Source organism: Dipodomys spectabilis, unplaced genomic scaffold, assembly GCF_019054845.1.
Source record: "Dipodomys spectabilis isolate Male_0828 unplaced genomic scaffold, ASM1905484v1 ptg000583l, whole genome shotgun sequence".
In the NCBI taxonomy this organism is placed as follows: Eukaryota; Metazoa; Chordata; class Mammalia; order Rodentia; family Heteromyidae; genus Dipodomys; species Dipodomys spectabilis.
In genome coordinates, this window is record NW_024871260.1 from 540937 (window position 1) to 548188 (window position 7252).

Consider the following 7252-nt stretch of genomic DNA (forward strand, 5'->3'; position numbering starts at 1 on the left):
ACAGAATAATTTAATTCCTCCCCCTACACATCCGTTGAACAATAAATAACTGGAATTATTTTGTTTTTGACATGTCAATCTTGACTTTATTCTTAAAAGTGTTCTTATGTAAGAAATACATTGTTCTAAAATTTCACGACAATTCTTTTGAATTTAATTTTTGTGGAATTGTCTAGTTTAAGAAAATCAATTACACTTTATATATAAAAAATGTTCTGTGCTCAATTCGGTAGCACATGCACTAAAATTGGAACAATAAAAAGAAGAATACCCCCTGACTGAGGATGACACGCAAGTTCGTGAAGCATTCCAGATTTTTAAAAGAACAGATGCTGGAGGGGATGTGGACCGAAAGGAACCTTAATGCATTGTTGTTGGGAGTTTAAACTTGTTCAAAGGCTTTGGAAAGTAGTATGGAGGTTCCTCAAAAGACTACACAGAGCACCCCTAAGACCCAGCAATCTCATTTTGGGCATTCACCCAAATGATCTCAAACAAGACCATACTAAATCTACTAGCAAAACTATGTTCATTGCAGCATTATTTACCATAGCTAAGCTACATAACCAAACCCGATGCCCCACACTAAAGGAATGGATCAAGAAAATGTGTGTGTGTGTGTGTGTGTGTGTGTGTGTGTGTGTGTGTGTGTGTGTGTGTATACTGGATTTCTATGCCTCTATCAGAAAGAATGGCATCACCCAGTTTGTTAGGAAATGGAAAGACTTGGAAAAAATTATATTAAGTAAATTAAGCCAGGCCCAAAGAAGTGAAGTAAGCCAGGCCCAAGGAAACATAGATCCCATGCTTTCCTTATTTGCAATAACTAGTATGTGTCTGATACAAGCAGAAAAGTTCAGATAAGTTGATGTTAGGGGAATGAACCCCAAGATAAGTATTCAAATGTTTTTTTTGTTTTTTGTTTTTTTCCTTTCATGCAATTTTTCTAACATATTTATAAGAAGATTTCTATGTTGCTTTGTATGCCCCTCCCCCAAGGTATAATCCATGTTTCACTGCATTTGATGTTGGTATAATTTGCGGAGGGGAAGGGAAAAAAACCAATTCGTTTAACTAGGGATGCATGTGGACCCATTGCAACAATTAGATGTACAAGTCATTATGTAAAAAAATGAACTTTACAACATTGGGGGGAGGAGGACCGGGTGGGGGAAGTGTGGGAGTATGGGAAGGGATGGGAAGGGGAAGCAAAGGGGAGCCAACAATGCTTGATAAGAAATGTACTCATTATCTTGCCCATGTAATTGTAACCCCTCTGTATGCTATTTTCACAATAAAAAAAAGAAGCATAGGTCCTATGGTATCCCTTATTTGCAATAACTAATGTATGTCTGGGATAAACAGAGAAGGTATGGTAAGGCGAAAAAAGGAGGAGGCAACAATACTTGATAAGAAATGTACTCATTACCTTTTCCAGGTAATTGTAACTCCTCTGTATGATATTTTCACAATTAAAAAAAGAGAAAAGGTCAAAAGCATGTGCATATGACTAGATAAGATGATGTTAAGGTAAATGAACCCCAAGATAGGGACACAAGTGGTTTTTTATTTGTTTCTGTTGTTTCTAATGTATTTATAATGTACGATGTGATTTTTTTATATGTGCATCCCCCACAGTTAAACCCCTGTTTTCACTGTATCTGATGTTGGTGTACCTCCATCTTGTATATACACTTCTCTAATTTGGGTATGGAAAAGGAAAAAAACAAAATGCTTAAATAAGGATACACTATGACCCATTGCACCAATGTGATGCACAAGACAGTACGTTGAAAAACGAACTTTACAATTTAGGCGGGGTGGGGGCAGGGCAGCGTACTTGTGGAGGTGGGAAGGAAGGGATGGTGGGAGAAAACAAAGGAGAAGGTAACAATGCTTGATAGGAAATGTATTCATTACCTTTTTCATGTAACTGTAACCACTCTGTACAGTACTTTTACAATAAAAAACATAAAAATGTTCTGGGATGGAAGAGAATATTACCCCTATTTTACCCATATAATATCGTTAACAAAGAAATTAATGCAAAACACTGATATGAATATATTTTGAATAAATGTGTGTGTGTGCATGTGTGTGAGTGTGTGTGTGTGTGTGTGTGTGTGTGTGTGTGTGTGTGTGTATGTGCGTGCCTGCGCATTTTCATTCTCAGAGTTTGAATTCAGTGCATCAAGGTCTCGCTAGGCTATTCCTCTCTAGGTTGATGAGCTATTATATAAGCTACATCTCCATTCTTGGATCTTTGCTAGTTCATTAATTAAAAATAATCTCATGAATATTTTTGTCCTGATTGGCTTCCAACGGTTATCCACAGATCTCCGGTTCCTGAGCAGATACCCGTGTAGACAGGATTACAGGTATGACCAACCAGCACAAGGCTTTCAGAATACTTTAAAAAGTAGAAGAAAATTTACTTCATAGAGGCTTGTTTATCATCTCCAGCTTTTACAGCATTTTGGAGTGATTATATGTGAATTTATTTCATTTTTGGATTCTTAAAAGACAGTAAATGATGGTATTTAAAAGTTTAATCCTTTTTTTTTATCAGTCATGTGGCTTGAACTCTGGGCTTGGGCGCTGTCCCTGCGCCTTTCAGCTGAAGGCGAGTGCTCTACCCCTTGAGCGACAGTGCCACTTTGGCTTTCCTAGTGGTTTATTGGAGATAAGAGTCTCATAGACTTTCCAGCCTGGGCTGGCTTTGAAGTGCAATCCTCGGATCTCAGCTTCCTCTGTAGCCAGGATTATAGGCGTGAGCCACCAGCTACCGGATAATTTTAGTACTTTTTAAAACGTATGCTGGTACTGTGGAACAGAAGAAATTTGTCACTCTTTAGACCTCAATTTGAGGTCTGAGCATGATAACCCAATGTCACCAACACAGTCTGTGTTGAAGAAAAATGTGACAGAAAACGATTACTGTTGGCAATAATTGCTATGCTATTATTTCTTGGACAACATGAATATTGAATTAAGAGTGTAAGGGAATGGAGAGGATTTTACCTACTGTTTTTATTGCTGACTTTTGGAAATTTTGACTCATTTCCTTCCCCACTGTGTGTCTTTGGGCCATGCATTTAGTGCCTTTAATTACAATATTTCCTAACACTAAAATGTTAATAATATTAGAATTATAGCAAATGTTTTCTTAAGAATTAAGAGAAATAAAATGTGAAAAACTTAACGTAAACTTCTAGGAATGAGCTTACAATTACATGGGCAAGATAAAGAGTATATTTTTTATCAAGCATTGTTGCCTCCTCTTTGTTTCCTGTTCCCATCCCTTCCCATCTCCCCCAAACCTATCATCCCACCAACCCCCCCCCCTCCCGCCAAAGATGTAAAGTTTGTTTTTTGACATAAGGACTTGTACATCTCATTATTGCAATGAGTCCACCTGCATCCCTATTTAAACGATTTGTTTTTTCCCTTCCCCTCCACAAATTATACAAACATCAAATCCAGTGAAAGCATGGGTTATACCATGGGGGATGGACATACAAATCACCAAAAAATTATCTTATAAATGGTCGAAACAGTTGCAATAAAAAAAAATGAATCCTTATCTTGGGGTTCATTTCACCTAACATCAACTTATTTGACCTTTTCTGCTTGTCTCAGATATATACTAGTTATTGCAAATAAGGTAAACCATGGGACCTATGTTTTTTGGGGCCTGGCTTAATTCACTTAATATAATTTTTCCATGTCTTTTCACTTCCTAACAAATGGGGCAATGTCATTCTTTCTCATGGTGGCATAGAATTCCATTGTGTATATATATCACATTTTCTTCATCCTTTCATCTGGGTTTGTTCCATATCTTAGCCATGGTAAATAATGCTGCAATAAACATAGTTGTGTTGGTAACGGACAAGGGTCTCATATCTAAAATATACCTGGAACTCAAAAAAATTAAATCCCCCAACGACAAATCCTCAAAGAAACAACTGCTCAATAAATAAGTGAGCTAAAGACTTAAAGAGAAACTTCTCTGAAGAGGAAAGGAGGATGGCCAATAGACACATGAAGAAATGCTCAACTTCTCTAGCCATAAAAGAAATGCAAATCAAAACAACATTGAGATACCATATTACCCCAGTTAGAATGGCTATGATCAAGAACTCTAATAACAGCAGATGCTGGAGGGGATGTGGACAGAAGGGAACCTTAATGCATTACTATTGTTCAATTGTACTATTGTTCAACAGCTTTGGAAAGTAGTATTGAGGTTCCTCCAAAGACTCCACGTAGAGCTCCTCTATGATCCAGCAATACCACTTTGGGGTATTTAACCAAATGATCACAAACTAGACAGCAGTTTTTTTAAATAGTAAATAGAATGCAATAAGTATTACAGAAGCCATTACATATAATGAGAAAAGCAGAAGGACTGTTCTCTATTGACCATGCTCTGCTTCAAAATCAGCCAGGTGGATACCTTCTCATGCTGTAAATCAAACTGGTTTTATTATGTCTTGGCAGTATAAAAACATCAGGGACAGAATAATGAAGGAATGTTGTAGACTGAGGTGAAGTCAATATGAAAATGTGCAAAACTGATGAAAAGGTAAAAGGCTCTGAGTAGTATATTGTGTTTTACATCATTTAAGTTAAATTGAAAAAATAGGGAAGACCTAGAAGAATTAATTCTCTTTTTGATAGCCAAACAAAGGTCCATAGAAGATTGAACTTTTTCCTCATACTTGTAGAGACATCATCAGATGAGAGGAACTCTATTGTTTTTATTTTTTTTTTGCGTTTTTCAATTTATACTTCAGTTTGAAATCTGAACTACATGAGACTGAAAGAAACCTAGAAAAATTAGACACACAAGCTTTGGAAAAAGTCATGAATGAAACACAAACAAAATACATATAGCCTTGTAAAAGGTCTAACTAAATTTATTTACATAGTCTTAAGTGTAAACAGAAAATGATTTAAACAATATATTATTGAAAATTGAAAAATGTTAGGAGTTGCTTAATTTTTTCCTTTCTACTATATTGAATTAAGTATTGATTTTATATAGAGAGATTAAAGATGAGATTAACAAGAAACGATTAAAAATGGACAAAAGTTCTGAATAGACATGTTTTCCAAAAAGCCCTGAAAAGTGTTTGTGTGTTTACAAAGTAGTTTTTAATACCACTTCTATGCTGGGTTAATGCTTTGTGAACAGAAGTCATTAGAGAAATGCAATTGAAAATTACTATGATACTACTTCATAACTATTATAAATCTTATCAAAAAAAAAAATCTAAGGAACCAGGTGTGGTGGAAAAGGCTTATAATTCCAAGCATTTAGCAGTTTGGAGTAAGAGGATTTGAGTCTAAGGCCAGTCTGGGGTTCTTCTGCACATAGTTAAAACCTGCCCTTAAAAAACTCAAAATGTAATAATGTTAGTGAGAGTGTGAGAAAAGGAAATTTTCTACACTCTTGGTTCAAAATACAGGTTAGTATTCTCATTGTAGAAAGTACTTTGCAGTTTTCTAAAGAAAAGCAAAGTTGAAATATCATCTGACACATCAATCATTTGATTATTTCTCTCTGGGTAACTCGTAAATATATCTGTAGTTGTTTGTTATTCACATTGTTCACAACAGCCGCCCAGATATAAATAGAAGTTAAGTGTTCAACGACAGACTAATAAAGCAACTGTGTGCATGCACAAATATATTTTTCTGTTTCATCTTTTAAATAGCAAGAGATTTCTCCAATTAGGCATAACTTACAATGACCTGAAAGATGTATTCTAAATGAAGAAAAATGTTGTCTTCTGATATTTGTAAAACTACACACACACACACACACACACACACACACACACACACACACACACCAACCTCAATCATTATGAGAGAATTTTTTTTTAAAGTAAAGCAAACTGGAATTGCTGGGGCATTTATGTCACAATGTAGAAGATAGTAAATATACAGGATCACCAAGTATACAATTTTAATGTACAACATGAATGTACAGAGGACAACACTGGCCTAAGATAGGAATGAAGCTAAATGAGTAAGAGTTGTTCTTCCTTGTAAGGGCTGCTCTTTTAGATATTCTTCCTTCAGTAATGGATGACATGAACGTAATTCTTTAAATATACCTGCCTGTTTGCAGAAATAACAAACAAGGTAGCAATAACGTTGTATGCTCAACATAGAACAAAATGTCAAATTTAAATACATGAGATTATCCTAGATGTAAACTAATAATTCCAAATAAGGGAAACCATGGGACCTATGTTTATTTAAGTTTGTCTTACATAACTTAATATGATTTTTCCCCAAGATCTTCCATATCAATACAAATGACGTGTTATCATTCTTTCTGATGGAAGCATAGTATTCCATGTGTGTGTGTGTGTGTGTGTGTGTGTGTGTGTGTGTGTGTGTGTGTGACATTCTCTTGATCCATTGATCTACTGAGGAGCATCTGGGTTGATTCTTTATCCTAGCTATGATAAATAATACTGTGATGAACATAATTGTTCTGGTAGCTTTAGTGTGATCTTGTTTGTGATCACTTGGGTAAATGCCAAGAAGTGGAATTACTGTGTAATAGGGGAGCATTATGGTGTACATCAAGGATAATCTTAGTAGATGAGAAGAATAGCTCAATAGCTATGTACATATGAGGGTGTATGGTGATTCCAAGGTAAATGATCTCCAAGATATGTTATTTCTTGTTGTTCTAAATGTAATATGTGATTTCTTTTTATCCTTTTGTGTTTTCAACACCTATGGTTTATCCTCTGTAGTAACTGTATTTGATTTTGATACCCTGGATATTGTAAATATGTTGATCTGAACTAGTTAAGGGAAAGGCAAAAAGCAAAACAGTGAGACAAAGGACAAAGGACAAAAGGGGGAACTTATGCAACAGTGATACTCACAAGACAATACGTTGGAAATAGTCTTGGGGGGGCATTAGGATGGAAGAGGGAGAAAAATGGGGGAAGGGATAACAAGTTATAAAAGAAGTGAATTCATTATCTTACTTATGTAGCTATAACCCCTCTGTACATTAACTTGACAATAAAATTTAAATATAAAACATAAAATACATGATAGCAAGCAGCAGTACAGGAGATGTGAGTGGGGAAATGCTGTACTATACAAAGAAGAGTAAAACAGCTGTGGAGAGCAGTAATTTGACTTTAACATAGGAAGTAATAGACTAGCATGCAGATTTTCAGCCTCATGTCAGTCACTAAAAGGGGAAAACAAA

General features: G+C 35.5%; 1 non-coding gene across 1 annotated transcript; it reads left to right on the top strand.

Annotated features, from left to right (window-relative positions):
- Positions 1–217: 217 nt before the first annotated feature.
- Positions 218–319, top strand: LOC122100545. The gene has a single exon (XR_006146197.1). It is a non-coding gene; the product is annotated as a U6 spliceosomal RNA (small nuclear RNA).
- The last annotated feature ends 6933 nt before the right edge of the window (positions 320–7252 follow it).